Raw genomic sequence first — 15,335 nt, 5'->3', positions numbered from 1 at the left:
TTGTTATTGCCCTTATACAGCCTATTTTGTGATTATTTTTTTTTATTATTTAGATTGTGATTTTTCATGGCTTTGTTATTGAAAGGTGGATTTTATTGTTTCTTACTGGTTTTAAATATTAATTATTATTGTTAGTTTGTAATTTTTTTGCGTTTTTGCCACCCAGAACCTTGACTCGCTGTACATAATGTATTTAACTCTTGTAAATAAATTAATTTTAAGTAACTTTTTGATTTTGTTATGCTCCTCCCTCCTTTGTTTGTCACCTGTCATCAGTCATTACAGCCCAATTGCTTATTATTTTTAAGAACCTGTCGATCTCGAGAGTCGAGATCGTAATAGAGGGTGAATAAAAAACTTTCTACTTTTATTGAATTAGCGTATTGTTCTTTTATTTACCAAAAATTACTGAAGAATATTTTTTAATTTTGTTTACACCTTTTTTAAGAATTTCTGACTTCCTTTCAGCATTTAACATCTTCATCCTAAAATGTATTTTGCACCTAATAAAGAATTTCGTTACGTCCTCTGGAGCATCAATGTTTAATTCCCTGAAAATATTAACTAATTTCGTAAGCCCATCAACGCCTGGTTTCAATGAAAAATTTAAAAAGTTATTCCATTGCCTTTCAATTACTGACAAATTGAGGACTGGGCCTAAACAACACTTTCCTCTTCACTTTGGAGATCCAGTCGTTGTTTAGGCCTTCAGTTTCTGGGAATCCTAAGGAAGGAAATTTATTTCTGCACTTATGAGCTATATAACCTCCCAGATAATTTAAGGCTTCAATTTCTATACCATTTTCAGACTGTACTCCAAGATCTACAAAATCCTCTTCCTCCAGCTCATTAGGAATTCTTATCAAGAGATGAGCAGAGATACATAATTCAGAGTCTAAGTCAACATGACTGGAGTCACTTTCTTCAGGGGTTTTGGAAACCCAAGACTTACCTGGTTCCATAACACTAGTATTGCTCGTACATGGTATGTTATCATCATTGGGAGCGACATTATGACCGTGATTGCTTAAAATGTTGTTCTTACCTAATAAGAAATTCCTCAGTCTACACTTGAACTCAGTCTATACTCTGACCCCACGATATCCCTTAGTGGGGTTCTTATGAAATAAAAGATCTAAGCCTAATTATTGTCTGCACAGGAAGACTTACTCAGAAGTACGTCACTACGCATAGGTCTAATCACCTGTTCGAGAAACTTTACATTCATAAAATGAAAGTATAAACGAAAAAAAAAACATATGGCCTTAATCAGATAATTTCTTCATTCATTGCATAGGCTGGGCCTAATCTAATTTAGTACTTCATTTCAAGAATTTAGTCCAGGCTACTTATCAACCGAAGATATGTCACTGAAAATTGCACTAATGAGATTGTAAACAAATTGTTAAACCATACCTGACTTTACGTCCTTAACTGGTAAATTTAAAGAGGGAACTGCGGTTTTCTTTAATCTGTGATAACTTCTCTGGTAAAGTTGTGGTAGCAGTTCATGTTGAAGATTTCTTTCGTAATCTTCTATCTAGAAATGGACAGAACAAATCCTGGCAGCCTTAACATTAATGTTATCACTTCTTTTACATGGTTGCTTCCCTTATAAAAACCTTCCATATGTAACCTAAAAATTGGTATTTTTAGCACAAATCTATCTGTTTAAAGCATACTGAATTGGATTCGATATAGGATTTAGGCCAAAGCCCAAGCGCTAGGACCTTTGATGTCATTCAGCGTTGGAAAGGAAATTGGGGGTAGGTTTGTAGGGAGTAACAGGAGGAAAACCTTGCTGTTGCACTATGAAATAATTGTTAGGATATGGTGGATGGTAAAATGGTAGAGATAATATGAACGGAGGTACATTAACAGGAACGACAGGGGTTGCATCTAGAGGCTGAAGGCACACTGCAAAGAACCTCAAGTAATGCCTACAGTACACCCATGAAGTGCAATGATGGCACAAGCCCCCTTTTCAAAGCATATTATCATTTTAAGTAATTGATATAGAGGCTTATATGCATTATGAGACTACAATTATCTATTCAGTAACATCGAGTGGATTATCTCATATCTTTACTGTACCTAGGCCTATAGACTTAAATTATTTTTATTCTTGAAGGTTAGTGAGACAGATAAACCCGTTCTTATTCCATCTCAATTCTCCAAGATTATATCAAAAGTAATTCCCTAATCCTCTTTTACTTTTCCTTCTGCTGTTTCCATTTGGAGCATCAGATTGACTGTGTCCCCACTTTCTGTCCTCCAGCTTACTCGGGACAAATGCAATTTTTCCCCCCTCATGTATATGCTGTAAACACTACTATATCTCTAACAACGTAAATTAAAATGTGCTGAAATCTACAGTCACATAGAGCCTTGTTTCACCAACGAAAATTTTAGAGAGATATGTTATATTTTATCAGAAATAATTTTCATGTACTGTTTAACATGCACATTAGTATTTATTTTTTACATTTTCACTCTAATAATTAAATAAATCATAAATATTCTGTACTAAAATTCCTTTTCCTTTAACTCTACGCTAAACACCTTTTCAGACCTTTTTTATTGTCTTCCATAGACAGTCCTTACCTCCCACAACTGCCATCCCCCGACCACCCCCCCCACAACAACAACAAAGCAGTAATTTGTAGGCTTACTCCCCAAGTAAGCAAAAAACCATGTGGGTGTGATGCAGACAATAAAATAAAAGATACTGAGAATTTAAAATTTAATACGACGTCTCACTGGCTAAAATCTTTTTCTGATTTGTAATTTTTTCTGGTCTACTACTCTTACTATGTCAATATTTTCTGTGCTTGGTGTGATGTAGTCAGTTGGAAAACAATGACTAAACAAAAGACACCAAAACCTAAGAGCAATTTCACGAGCATTGTTTTGTCTTAATGATAATTTTCTTAAATATCATTAAGATAAAACAATGCTCGTGAAATCTTTAAAATTTTGCAGGAAGCAATAATTTAAATCAAAGATATAATCTGAGAATAGGCTTCATTTCACATGCCTGTTTCAGCAACAGCAAATACAAAACCTTTGATATTTACTATGCTAATTGCTGATAATGCTCTTGACATAAATAGCCGATATAGGATGGATCTCCCTCTCCAAGCACAGAATTGCAAAGGGTAGTTCAGGTGCTACAGTGAGATGAATCCAACAGTAAAAATAAATAGAAAAAACTTGGCATAAAAAATTTCTAGTGCTCAGCTAAAGATAATGACAAGGAATCAGGGAATGAGTTTGACACATTCTACAAAAAGTGATCAATAAACATTTAAACCCAAGATAAGTTTGCTTGAAAATAATATTAAGACCATTCAAAACTTTTTGCTTTCAAGTATATAACATTTATGTCATTCTTTGTCTTTATGACCACCATATATGGCAAAGTCTTTAGTCACATGGTCTTTTTAAACTACTACTACTACTACTACTACATAATAATAATAATAATAATAATAATAATAATAATAATAATAATAATAATAATAATAATAATTAAGTAATGCCAATTAAAAGCCAAGGTTAAAAATTGTACAAGGTTAAAAACTACTAAGAGAGACGTTTCGGATACTGCTCTGTATCCTTCTTCAGTCCTACTCCGGAGCAGTATCCGAAAGTCTCTCCAGGTAATTTTTAACCTTGTACAAAAATATATTTTTAACACTACTGTGGCTTTAATTGTCAATATTATGGCCTCATTACGGAGGTTCTTAGTTAAATAATAATTAATAATAATAATAATAATAAAGAATAATAATAATAATAAGAATAATAATAATAATAATAAATAATTAACCAATAATAATATAATAATAATAATAATAATAATAATAATAATAAATATCCTAAATACTTTTTCACTTTTCAAATCAGAATTTGCAAAGTACAGGAAAACACTATGAATTCATGTTGGCTAATTTATTTAAAGAATTCAAATGTGTTGCTTCATGTCAGTCAAATTCCACATACTGAGAGTTCTTTCTTTCCCAAGTGTTTAAATTGGCCAATAAGCAAAAATTTTTATTCTTAGCTTAACTGTACCATTCATAATTTTAAGATTAACACAAAATACTTATCAGACAGCATCCTTAAAAATACATACAACCTTCTATTAGTAATTTGTAAGAGAGAAACTCATATGCTGTGCAAAATGCATTTTCTATAATTTCAAACAAATCCACCGTTCATAATTACATATTTGCATAAATATAAAAACTGAAAATGTATACAAAATGGAATTACAGGGAATTACACTTACTGAAAGCACACCATTTTCAATAATAACTATAAACTTTCTTGTTTCAATACGTAAGTTCAAAACAGGCATCGCAACTCTAAATCTAAATTTAAAACTCTACTAGGCAATCAGTGCTTGATTCTCCTTTAATGATAAAAAGATAGATCATATACCCTGACAAGACTTTTTATGAGTAGTTTACTACAATTAAGATGGTGTTCGTTAAGAAAACTGTAACATTAAAAAATTATCATATTTAAGTTTTTGCTCAATTCATACACCTGTCAGTTATGAACAGAACTATTATTTAAACCAACCCATCTACTATTTTTCAGCTTTTGATTGTAAACAGCTTTAGGGGCTTCTAAGGCCAGATATAAAGGCCATGCAGACATAGCTAAACAAAAAATTAGTAAAATTTCAATAATTTCTGCTATACAATAAGATCGTGAACACCTTGTGAAAGTTAATGCTCCCAAATGCAACATTGCAGCTAATGTTGAATAGTTTTTCAAGGGCCCTACCTCTGCAATCAGTTTAGGAAACTGAAAATACCAAATCAAACTAGTATTCTTAATGGTATTAACAATCCCTGAGGCCTGACAAATTCTCCTTTTGCATACATAGTAATTATCTTTATACATCAAATCAACATGGACTTATAATCTTTGAAAGTTACTGCAGTGTTTTATATCAATAATGAATGCAAAAACAAAATGTGACAAAATGACACAAAAAATATCTTGTGATTTTTAAAATTTATTATGGAAATATTTACTATATATCTCCAAATCCTTTAAGTAGATAAGTTAGACATTTTTTATAGTAACAGTTGGTGGTATCATGGCTAGGTTTCAACTGACCAGCTCAAAAGTGTGATGACAACCATATATGACCAGCATCATGACAGTACAAAGCAATCTTTGGTGAAACCACAAATAAATCCAGTAAACAGGTTCACAAATAATAGGTTAAGAAGAACATCCGTACAAAAACACACTGGTTTCCATTAGCATTTTCAGAAACTAACATGTTAAAAAGTATGCATACATCTGATAGAAACCACATAATTTCAAGATTGCATCTCATTGAACTTGTTTAAAACAAATCTATAAACTGGGACCTGATTTTCATATCACTGCATTTATTATGACCAACATAATTTTCTCAATTAGAGCCTATGCGCAGCATTGCACATACTCATCAGAAAACAATTAGTCATTTCAATTTTACAGCTAACCCAAACATTTCATTCCCCTTTCAATGTACCCATCAGCTCTCCAGAGTTCAGTAGTTCCTTAATGATATCTAAGCCACCAACTAATTCACCTTTAACGTATATCTGGAAAAAAAAATTTTGAAAATGAGAAAAAGAAAAATTAAGAACAAGGTTATAAAAATATAATAGTGGGAAAACTGTTATCAAAATAGTATTCATATAAATGTTTACAGGTATCAATTATGCACTAAGAGCAATAAAAAAAAGTTTACAAGCCTCAATGTATTTCTGAAAGTATTAGAACACAAAATATCAACTGTACCTGAGGATACGTGGGCCAGTTACTGTATGTTTTCAAGCCCTGTCGTACTTCTTCATCATTCAGAATATCAAAGGTCTCATATGGCAATCTGTAAGATATGTAATACCTCTGCTAATGAGATTCATAGTGACAACAACACAGCAAATATCAAAGGAACAAAAACAATTAGTTTTCATCTACCTCTACAGTTACAAAACACCAGCATGAACAACTTGAGAAGTGATACTCCAGAAAATACAGTACTGTAAATGTAGCAGTGAACAGTAACTGTTAAACTTCACTAAAGACATCCTGTACAAGACAGATAGTAACACAAAAAATAAAATTTTTTATAATAATATAATTTGGATAATCACCTACTGCTGAAGACATCATATAACTCCATGCTTATAGGCAAATCAGCACTCAAACAAAAGAATAAGATAAAACACCCCAAAGTGTGTTTTTAATGTTTTAGTTCTTGCCATAATTTTCCTTGACAGTCAATTACGTGGATTCCATTCAGGTATAAAGACTGTCATGTGTGCAGCAAAGAATAGCTTTGCAGAGAAAAGCACTTCAGTTCAGACATATGAAATAGAAGACACATGAAGGGACCCCAGTGCCTGGATCCAGAAGTCCCAAAAATGGCAGTCAACTAAAATTAAATATAACTTTATTATAAAAATGATATTGTTATGTTACAATAAAGTTTCATACATACTTACCTGGCAGATATATACATAGCTAAGACTCCGTCGTCCCCGACAGAAATTCAAATTTCGCGCCACTCGCTACAGGTAGGTCAGGTGATCTACCGGCCTGCCCTGGGCGGCAGGACTAGGAACCATCCCCGTTTTCTATCATATTTTCTCTCTTCCACCTGTCTCCTGCGGGGAGGCTGGGTGGGCCTTTAATTGTATATATCTGCCAGGTAAGTATGTATGAAACTTTATTGTAACATAACAATATCATTTTCATACAATCAACTTACCTGTCAGATATATACATAGCTGATTGGCACCTTTCGGTGGAGGGTAAGAGACAGCTACTATATGGAATAGACAGGTAAACAACATATGTTGTAGGTATAAATAAAACCTTGGTTCCTACCTGATAGGTGGTAGACTTCGTGGGTGTTTGCCCAGTAGTCTGCATCACCTCAAGAAACTTTAGAGATATATGATCTATGGCCAAGAGTTCTTGTGGGTCTGCCGATGGGTCTTATCCGCTTACTCGGCAGAGCCTGAAAGGACTTTGTCAATGGGTGCTGATCCACTTATATGACAATACACCTTATGAAGGAGCACACAAACCAATCCCGACCACCTGATCCTAACCATATGTTTAGAACTAAGGATTGTTTCCGAGTTATCCCCGAACTCTTCACAACAACCGTAACTCAAAACCACTACGCACACATACATAATTTCTAAAAAAAAAATTATACTCATCTAATCAGATATGACAAGATTCTCTTACTGAACAACATAGACGGCCGCCGTGCTAAACCAAGTCCTCCATTGTTCGAAGAGACTCCAGACCATATCTAAAAAGAAGAAAAGTATATACTTCTAAGGATTGGTGTCGGCTCCCGTACCCAGAATCGTATCCGCCGATACGAACGGACCTAGAGAAAAACACTTCTCATATGTACACGAACGTCTTTCAAGTAATGAGATGCAAATACTGAGTGCATCTCCAAAATGTCGTCTCTATGATGTTTTTAAGCGACATATTTCTTATGAAACGAGAGAGACGTCGCTACTGCTCTCACTTCATGAGCTTTAACTTTCAACAGTCGTAACTGTTCGTCAGAACAGACCCTTATGCGCGTCTGTAATGACGTTCCTCACAAAGAATGCCAGTGCATTCTTGGACATCAGTCTTGTGGGGTCTTTTACCGCGCACCAAAGACCTTGTCTAGAGCCTCCCATCTGAGCTTTGCTCTGAATGTAAAACTTTAGAGCTCTTACAGGACATAGAGATCTTTCTGCTTTCTCTTCCTACGAGACTCGATATGCCTTTGACTTCGAATGACTTAGGCCAGGGATTCGAGGGATTCTCATTCTTAGCTAAAAACAGTGTCTTAAACGAGCAAATAGCTGAGTCTCCTTGAAACCTACTTTATCTTGCAGAGCATGTAATTCACTAACTCTCTTTGCCGTAGCTAAAGATAATAGGAATAGGCATTTTCTGGTGATGTCTCGAAACGAAGCCAGATGAGGAGGTTCGAATCTTTCAGATGAAAGAAACTTGAGGACCACGTCTAGGTTCCAGTTCGGAGGGACCGGTTCCTTCGACTTTGAAGTCTCAAATGACCTTATGAGATCGTGGAGATCTTTATTATCTGCCAGATCTAATCCTCTATTCCTGAAGACAGCCGAGAGCATACTTCTGTATCCCTTTATTGTGAATACCGCTAGATGAGATTGCTCTCTCAGGAATAGAAGGAAATCAGCAATTTCCGCTATAGAGGTAGTGGAGGAGGACAACTTCTTAGATCTACACCACCTTCTAAAAACCTCCCACTTCGATTGATATAACTTTCGTAGTGGAGGTTCTGCTGTGCTCTCGCGATCGCGCTTGCAACTTCGCGAGAAAACCCTCTCGCTCTGACGAGTCTTTCGATAGTCGAAGGCAGTCAGAGCGAGAGCGGGGAGGTTTTGATGGTACCTCTTGAAGTGTGGTTGTCTGAGAAGATCCGTCCTTCTTGGTAGGGATCTTGGAAAGTCTACGATCCACTCTACCACACCTCCGTGAACCAATCTTGGGCCGGCCAAAAGGGGGCTATCAATGTCATCCTCGTCTCCTTTGACGCAACAAACTTTTTTAGTACTAATCCCAGGATTTTGAATGGAGGAAAAGCATATACGTCTACTCGAGACCACTCTAGCAGGAAGGCGTCTAACCATAAGAGCTCTTGGATCTTCCACGACCGAGCAAAAGACTGCCAGCCTTTTGGAAATGAATGTGGCGAAGAGATCCACATGAGGTGTCCCCCACAGCGACCAGAGATCTTGACACACTTCCTCGTGTAGGGTCCACTCTGTATGAAGGACCTGGTTCCTCCTGCTGAGTCTGTCCGCCCTCACATTCTTTACTCCCTGCACGAACCTTGTCAGAAGGGAGATGTTCCTGTGAGACGTCCAAAGCAAAAGGTCTCTCGTCAGTTCGTAAAGGAAAGAGGAGTGAGATCCCTCCCTGTTTTCGAATGTAGGCAAGTGCGGTGGTGTTGTCCACGTTTACTTGCAATACTTTGTTCGACACCAGCGGTTCTAGACTCTTCAAAGCCAGATGCACGGCGAAGAGCTCTTTGCAGTTTATGTGCCAAGTCACCTGCGCTGGTTCCCAGGTGCCTGACACCTCCTTCGAGCCTAATGTTGCTCCCCAACCTTTCTCCGACGCGTCGGAGTACACACTAGGTCTGGGTTCTGTGTCCTTAGAGAGATCCCTTTGTTCTCTCCAGAGGGGGCAACCACCATTCCAGGTGCGATCTTATCTCCACTGGAATGGGAAAGACGTCCGAAAGTTGTCCAGTTTTCCAACTCCAAGACTTCTTGAGGAAGAATTGAAGCGGACGTAAATGAAGTCTTCCTAGCGGGAAGAACTGTTCGAGCGAGGAAAGGGTCCCTAGCAGGCTCAACCATTCCCTCGCCGACGTATGTTCCTTCCTTAAGAAGAGAGAGACTATCCGCAAACCTTTTGCGATTCTCTCTTGCGAAGGAAATACTCGAAAACCCCGAGAATCCATCCGAATCCCCAGAAAGACTAAGTCCTGTCTGGGGGTCAGCTGCGACTTCTCGAGGTTCACGAGCAATCCCAACGCTTTGATCAGATCTAAAGTTAACGACAGGTCCTCCAGCACTGTCTCTCTGATCTGGCCCTGATGAGCCAGTCGTCCAGATACAGAGAGATATTTACTCCTTTGAGGTGAAGAAACCTCGCCACATTCTTCATCAGGGCTTGTGAAGACCTGAGGAGCTGTGGACAGACCGAAACACAAGGCTCTGAACTGAAGATCCTTCCCCCCGTCATGAAACGGAGGAGTACTTCTTCGATGAAGGGTGGATCGGGACGGGAAAAGTAGGCGTCCTGGAGATCTAGAGACACCATCCAATCTCCTTGTCGTAATGACGCCAGGACTGAAGCAGAAGTCTCCATGGAGAACTTTTCCTTCCGAACAAATTTGTTCAGAGAGCTGACGTCCAGTACTGGTCTCCAGCCTCCCGAGGCTTTCGCAACCAGAAAAAGGCGATTGTTAAAATAAAACCCAGGGGAGTTTGATCTAGTACTAGTTCTATCGCTCTCTTGTCCCACATTTGTTCCACCATCGATCGAAGAGTATCCCTCAGCACAGGATCCTTGTACTTGGCTGTTAGTTCCCTTGGTATTGACGTTAGGGGAGGAGTGTTCAGGAAAGGGATACGATATCCCTTCCTTATTATAGCCAACGATGACGCGTCTGCGTTTATAAGTGTCCAGGCCTCCACAAATCCCAGGAGCCTGCACCTACTGGTGCTTGGAGGAGAGAAGCTTCATTTTCCCTTTTTAAATAAAGGGACGAAAGGCAGACCTACCTCTCTTCTCCGGAGCCTTCCTTCTTGCGGGAGGTCTGGAGGTCGGCCCACCCCTCGAAAGGGCTGAACCGATGTACTCGGTCCTTTCTTGTCAGATGTAGAAGCAGGCTTCTTCTTCCTTGCTGACTGCGTCAGAAGGTCCTGAGTCGCCTTCTCAGTTAATGAATGAGCAATGTCCTTCACCAACTGAGAAGGGAACAAAAAGTCAGACAAAGGCGAATACAGCAGCGCTGCCCTCTGAGCGTGGGGAGACTGCCTTGGTTAAAAAGGCACCATATACCGTCCTCTTCTTTAGAAGACCTGCTCCAAACAAAGAGGATTTCAAACGAGTCCATCTGTACCGCTTTGTCTATACAAGACAATATGCACAAAAGGGCTTCCGGTTCGATTCCTTCCGAGTCATGGGCTTTCTTGGACATCACCCAAGGGACCAATCTAAGAAGTTGAAAACTTCCAATACATGAAAGAGTCCCTTGAGGAGATGGTCCAGTTCAGAAATGCCCCACGTAATCCGTGCCGAGTTGAGACCTTGTCGACGTGAAGCGTCAACTAAGGTCGAAAAGTCTGCTTCTGACGTAGACGGGAGAGCAATACCCCATATTCTCTCCCGTCTGATACCAAATTGCCTCTTTTACCAGCTAGTCTCGCTGGAGGCATGCGAAGACCGTTCTTACTAAGTCCTTCTTAGACTTCATCCACGAGTCTAAGGATTGTAGAGCCCTCTTCATTGAAATGGTGGGCTTCATTTGAGAAAAGACGAAGACTTCTTCGTCTTTAGCACTCGAAAACAGAGAGCGCGGAGAAGGAGGAGCGGCAGGAGTCAATTCGTCTCCATACTCCTCTAGAAGCAAGGCAGGAGTTCAAAACTTTATAGTTCGACAGTCCTTCTCTTCCTTGATATTCTTCATCCGAGTTTCCCTTCCAACTGGGATCTAAATGAGTCTCCGCTCCCACCTCTGTAACGTTCCTCCTCTGGAGGAGACAAACTCCTAATAGGAGAGGGGCTAAGGGAATGATATTCTTTCCTCTTCCCCGCGTTTAATAGCCTTGGAAGGCGCCAAAAGCTCAGGCTTCTCTCGATAAATAGAAGACGCTTCCCGCTTGGATGACGATTCTCGTCCGACCAAGAGTCCCTGCGGCTGACGCCTCCCGCTTACTTGGCTGCTGACGTCCGGATGACGCCTCGCGCCTGGAAGACGCTCCGCTCTCAAAAGGCGTCCTACTTGGCGCCAAAATATTGGTTGGAGCTTCACGTCTCCCAACAGCTTTCAAAGACGCTTCATGTCTTAAAAGATCGTAATCGACGTCTCTCTGGCGTTACGTATCTTTCGTAAGCAACTGATCTCGCTCTCGAACCCGAAGCTTTCTGTAATATGTTTAGAAGCTTCACGTCTGCATGACGCTTCTTCTTTCTCGATTAGCAGGGGAGAGAGGACGAGACTTCTTGATTGGAAGCGCAACGTCCTTCCTACGAGGCGCTAAAACTCCCACCAGAGAGGCCAGTTGCTCTTGACTGCCATAATAATTTCCTTGAAGCTTCTCCCACGTCAACTGCATGACGCCTTTCGTCATCAATCGGGGGAGAAGTAGGAAAGGGTACTTCTGCGTCCTCGTCGGGTGACGCTGACGCCACCTTCGCGCCTTCTTAATAGAAGAGGGAGCGTCATCTGAGAAACGCTCTGGGCTCGAATCAATTTCGGGTTCTTTCATATGACGCTTCAGAGGCCTCGATAAATCCGACTCCTTCCACCCTCGTTTAGGTGGAGGGAGAGGGGAGAGGATGAGAAACACTCACGAAGGACGCTTTTTTCTAGAGCGCCCTTGAGCAGCCTGCCACGAAACAGAGCTAGCTGAAGGGACGTCTGACCGTTGGGGATTCCCCACGACCTCCTTAAGGCTTTCGACTTTCCTTCTCCTCTGGGCATGGGAGCTTGGAAGAGGTCTAGGCCTGGGAGCGTCGCAGGGACGATCAAACGCCCCCTCCACAACACTGGGAGAACTCACTTCACTGTAAATGCTCACTTTCACTAGCCTTACCTTGTAAGTCCGCCATTTTGGACTTCATGTCTCGAATCGTAGCTTTCAGATCGCGATTTCCGAGGCCGATTCCGAAAGTACACTTTGTGAATGAGAAACATAGGGAGAATCTAAATCAGTAGGATTAGAATTATCAGTAAAAGGCTCAATAGGCCTTGAACTCACACCTTTCAGACGTCTAACCCTATCCCTCTCTAACTTCTTCAAATAAGAAGTTAAAGTCTTCCACTCTTCTGCATTTAATCCCTCGCATTCATTACAAGTATTATTAGCAGAACACTGAAACCCCCTACATTTACGGCATACAGTGTGAGGATCAACCAAAGCTTTCGGTATCCTCACCCTGCAGCCTACATTCACACACATTCTCACACTCACATTTGCATCAGACATACTGAGAAAAATCCAAAAAGCAATTCCAAAAACAGTCCACAGTAGCGAATGCCAATAACACGATCCAGATACGTCACCAAAAAGCCGAGAAACGATGATCAAAGGATGAAATAAGAATCTAAGTCAGGAGGTAATAGCAACAATGTTGATACCACACCGGTGACAGAGAAAATATGATAGAAAACGGGGATGGTTCCTAGTCCTGCCGCCCAGGGCAGGCCGGTAGATCACCTGACCTACCTGTAGCGAGTGGCGCGAAATTTGAATTTCTGTCGGGGACGACGGAGTCTTAGCTATGTATATATCTGACAGGTAAGTTGATTGTATGAAAAGGTATGTTCCTATTCAATGTGTAATTCTGTAACTTCAGCTCCCCAGAATGTCAAAACCGAGGATTTAAAACAATGAGACGTTACCTAATAACAGAAGCACACTAAGGGCTTTACCATTTTTGGAACCAAAAAGACAAGTGTAATCTAAACTAAAGTCATAAATATGAATAAAAAAATTAAAATGCATCACATGTCAAAAACATCCATACATAAACATACTCACTTTGTCTCATCTAAAATACCAATAAGGGTACGAGAGAAACCACATCTTGGGGTACTGCGATCTCCTTTCATGAAAACCATTAAAGGCGCTGTATTAATCAACTCTTTTAGTCTGAAAAGAGGACAAAATATTTACCCACTGACTAACAATAACAACATATTTGTATGTACTGCTAAAATCTGTGAATGCCTGACAATATTCAAGGCAAAATCTTCAACACAGCACTAAAAAATATTTTTAATTATCACTTCATATTGTAAATGTAAGCTCCTTACTTCCACTAATGACATTACAACTGGTAAAAGGTGGCAATCTAAAAGTTCATATGCCACTTATAAATAGTAAAGCTGTAATGAAAAAGTTGATATGAAATTACAGTTAAGCAACTGAGTTAGGAATTTTCAATTAAAGAGACCAATAGGATGGGCCACCCAATACCCTATTTTGGCTTCAGCCAGAAGAAAACAAAAGTAGGGTAAGGCTCTACCACAAATGAAGTTACTATTACAAATAGGTAGAGATTGCACTACATATCTATGGATCCTGAAAAAGACAATGGACACAGAAACAACACACAATTAAATGGGCATTAAAAATGCAAGGGGTACCAGAAAGATTCAATAAGCCACTGGTTTATTATCATAAATTTGTTTAACTATACAATCAAGTCACAATTCCAGATTCTCATACGGTTTGCTTGATGAATTTGTTACAGTGAAAACTGGCAAAAGGTAGGGTGAAGGAAATTGGACAGCTAAGTTAGTTAATGGAACTAATTCATGCATGCATTCAAGCAGGCTGGAACAAATGTAAGGTAAATGGCAGAAAGAAAAGCTGCTGGGTCTAAAGGGAAAGGGAAACTACAGAAAACCTTTAATATTTTCCACACTGTGCCAAGCATGGCACAGACTAAGGGAAGCTCCCTCAAATGTTTAACTGTTACATAAACCAAATATTGAACATTAACCAATATTGAACTTATACAAAACCTTTATCATTGTTCAGTTTCCAAAACTTATTTGCTTAACTGCCTTATTCAGACTAAACAATGAAAGCAGCTCTGTAGCAAGGGGACATCTTTGTTCCTCTGGTCTTGAAAACCATGACTAACTGTTCCATCTAACTATAAACTGAGTCACTGGTGAAGTAATAGGCTTTGCTTTCTTCATTTGAACACATCCATGGAGGGGAACACAGCGTCACTTTCTAAACAGATAACTTGTCAGATATTGCATTGAATTTTATTTCTACTGCTATATACTAAATCAATTATGTACTTGGAGACAATTTCTTACCTATCTCCTAGTTTCTTCTTCTTGGGCAACATTGATGCTAAATCTCCAGAAGCATCCATTTCTTTCAAGATATCTAAACCTCCAACAAGCTCACCATCAATATACAGCTATAAAGAAAATAATTAAACTAATTTTTCTTAATCATGCAAGGTCCAATATGGATGTTTTACCTGCAATTTCTAAAATTATTTATCATAATATAGAGAAATATGACCTAAATGGAAAAATTCTAACCTGAGGGTAAGTAGGCCAATTGGAGTAGGTCTTCAATCCTTGTCGTACTTCTTCATCAGTAAGAATGTCAAAGGTATGAATCGGCTTCATATTTAGCAAGCATTTCAATTGTTACGGCTGAATCCTGTAATTAAAATGATGTAAACAGTTAGATAATGACCAGCTTTCCTACCAGTAGGTATTGCAGCAAACTGCACACAAGCTGCAAGTTCTAAAGGGGAGACATAAGAAGGAGAATAGCAAGATATCCTCACCAGACAGGAGCTGAAGAAAAGTGCTAGGTGATGACAGGAGAATGAGGGGTATCTCTCTCTCACCCCCTCTTTACCAAGAGTTAACCCATCTTGTTACCATGTTCAATGATGTTTCTAGCTTATGGTGAAGGATACTCCTATATTAAAGTTGATACTTTGTATTTCCAATCCAACAAGCTACTTTTACTATATTA

The 15,335-nt window shown here is 39.1% G+C and overlaps 1 pseudogene; it reads right to left on the bottom strand.

Annotated features, from left to right (window-relative positions):
* Positions 1-3,939: 3,939 nt before the first annotated feature.
* LOC135225847 (glutaredoxin-3-like) overlaps positions 3,940-15,335 on the bottom strand; it is a 31,684-nt pseudogene continuing 20,288 nt past the window's right edge.

The sequence above is a fragment of the Macrobrachium nipponense genome, chromosome 13 (assembly GCF_015104395.2).
Source record: "Macrobrachium nipponense isolate FS-2020 chromosome 13, ASM1510439v2, whole genome shotgun sequence".
Taxonomy (NCBI): domain Eukaryota; kingdom Metazoa; phylum Arthropoda; class Malacostraca; order Decapoda; family Palaemonidae; genus Macrobrachium; species Macrobrachium nipponense.
The sequence above is the reverse complement of the archived record's forward strand: the minus strand, read 5'-3'. Positions and strand labels throughout refer to the sequence as shown.